The sequence below is a fragment of the Impatiens glandulifera genome, chromosome 2 (assembly GCF_907164915.1).
Source record: "Impatiens glandulifera chromosome 2, dImpGla2.1, whole genome shotgun sequence".
NCBI lineage: Eukaryota > Viridiplantae > Streptophyta > Magnoliopsida > Ericales > Balsaminaceae > Impatiens > Impatiens glandulifera.
Genome location: NC_061863.1, coordinates 58020251 through 58023322, shown reverse-complemented (window position 1 = coordinate 58023322; position 3072 = coordinate 58020251).

The window sequence follows — 3072 nt, the reverse complement described above, 5'->3', positions numbered from 1 at the left end:
TATTTCAACACTTAATTTCTATAAAAGAAATTTGAATATTTAATCAAATAAATATTCACCGTATCACATGATTTCTACAAAAGAAATCATAATATTTCAAGCATCTTTGACCGAAGTCGCTCAAATATTTATTTCTGGTTGCACGTTTACATCCCATAATATCGGCACGTTTGCCACATTATTCTCAAATCAAACAAGACTTTCCTTGTAATTATTTGATTTCAAAATTATCAAAATACGTTAAGTCTTAATGATGCGTTGAACAATGTATATCATAATATATTATATTAAACCAAAATTAATATATCTATATATGATATTGTATATTATTGCTTCATGAATTTTTGTCACCACAACAAAACAACTATAATATATATAGTCAATAACATAGAAACGTAATCAAATAAATAATATGTCATATATTATTAAACAAATATATATACAATTTCATTTATCATTAAAAATACGTTTAAAAAATACATGATAATTAATTAGAATATTAATTATTACACTTAATTAGAATGTTGATCATTTATCTTTAATCAAATATAAAACTACCTAATTATATAAATAAATATTCATGTCATCAATTATTCGTTTCTTAATTAATTAGGTGACCTTTAATATTCTATAACAAATCTTTGTGAATCAAAGAACTCATGTGACAAATTTCAAAATTATCTATTAAAATAAAAATAGATAGGAAATAAATCTTAATTTATATATATAAATTTCTAGATAATCATACTTATTATGAATAACATTAACATGAATCATCATATTATTAGCTAATATGCATGATATATATAAATAATCACTTAGAAATATAATCAAATAAAACATAACTACAAACGTACCTCATGTCTTAATCGAAGTAATTACATTATCGTGTTATGAACGATAATCCACGTGAAGCGACAATGCTCAAAACAAATCTAGGTGGATCATTCTCACCGAGATAATTCTTGCGAAAATATTTCGACTTACATAATTGTCTCTTCAATGCATTATTAGAATAAGTTCTAAAACAAATAACTTATTTAATCTCATTATACATATGACCTTCATTTTCTGTCATTATGAATCACATAATTTCTATAAAAGAAATCATTAGGATACCCAATTCATTTCATAATTTCTACATAAGAAATTATAATGATTTCAACATTCATCTCATAATTTCTACATAAGAAATTGGAATGAAATTTGAATGGGATTCGAACTAGAGACCTTTCACCTCCTCACACCCTTGCGTCTGAACTTTGAACCACTGTGCCAATGCGCCCTTTTATTGTTGTATTACTGTTTACGACCTTTTGTCTTCTCTTCAGAGAAACTTATTTTTCTCTTATTTTTGACTTAACTCTGTCAAACAAAATTGATAACTTAGTATCATAATCAAACGGTAAATATATAAGACAATTTATATGTACATATATAAATAGACTATATTTCGTTAATAAAACATATCACATTCTTATTAATTATCACGCTTAATTAATTTAAGAATGTACATATATTATAATTAATTATTTTAAAACTGAAACCATATGTTTCAATTATAATTAATTTTAACACCATAAATTTTATAAAAATTGAAAGCTAACATATTAGTTACTTTCTTATTTTTATTCATTATTATTAATAATTTTAATAACCAACAAACATTTATTTAAAAATAAAATAAATTATTGTTTTCTAATTTATTTTCTAGAAAACTTTTGTATAATAAATATACACCATTTTTCTTTAGAATATTAGCTTATGAAGGTAAGCTTTCATACAAATAATATTAATAATAATTAACATTATATATATATATACAATAAAAACTTATCTTTGTAGATTTTTCTATTCCTTTAGATTAACAACTTTATCTTGTCGAAATAATCGATCATCTGGTTTATAACATCATAACTCATATTCCTGAAACATCAAAGACAAAAATTTCGATGGCACAAGCTACTAAATAACTTAGCACATGAACTGTTTTAAGATTGTTAAAATAATAAACAGTTAATTAAATCATCAATTGATCCAACGGTTGGCATTGTTTGCCTCTTCATTTGCCTTAATATTTCTTCTTAATGAAGGGTAATTGTTTGCCAAAATTAATGAAGACATTTATTTTGCAATACTCACGTTACATGGTTTTTTTAATATGTTAATAATAATATTAAATTATCATAACAATTAATAATAATAACAAACTCATGTAAGTCACGCTATAAATTAACAACATTTTGTTAATTGGTTATCAAGGCATTTTAATTAATTAATTTAAATTAATTAATTCAAACATTTGGATCAAATTTCACCATTTAATTCACGTTTGAATTTCATGTGAATTTGATTTAATTTTATTACCCACATTCTAATTTCCATTCATTAATGGAATTTATAGAATTAGTTTAAAAATTCCAACAACAAGTGATCAGTGTTCGATCGACGCAAAGTAAAAAAAACAGTTGCGTAAAATCGAACACTGGTTCACTTGTTTAACAACCATGAATAATTACCACTATACTACAACCACTTTAATATATATTTTAACCTATCATTTTATTTCTATCAAACTAGGCGTATCGCAAACTATACATTTTGTCGACACAATTTTTTTTTCCACCAAATAAAGCTCCAAACCACGACGAAGAAGAAGATTCTGATGGAATTGAATTAGGCATTTTAACACCTTCAATCAGAGCAAGGAGGAAAAAAAAAAGCAAGGATCTTTCTTCTGTCATGAAGTTGGGTCCATGGATCTTCCCCGTGCTGGCTTCCATTGATCTTCCTCCGCGTCGGCGATGGAGTCGGGGATAGTAGGGGAGGGAAGTCGTCGTTGTTGGTTGGGGAAGAAGAAGAGAGAAAGAAGAAAAGAAAAAACAAAGAAAAAAATATATTACAGGCAAATATTGGGCATGCCTAAAAGGTTATTTTTGAAAAATATTACGAGGCTAGGTTATATTTGGAATTTGTTATGTTTTGAGGGTTGTCTCGTCAAATTTTATCGTGAATTATTGTGGTATTTGTTGATTTTAAACACCATTAATTATATATATATATATATATATA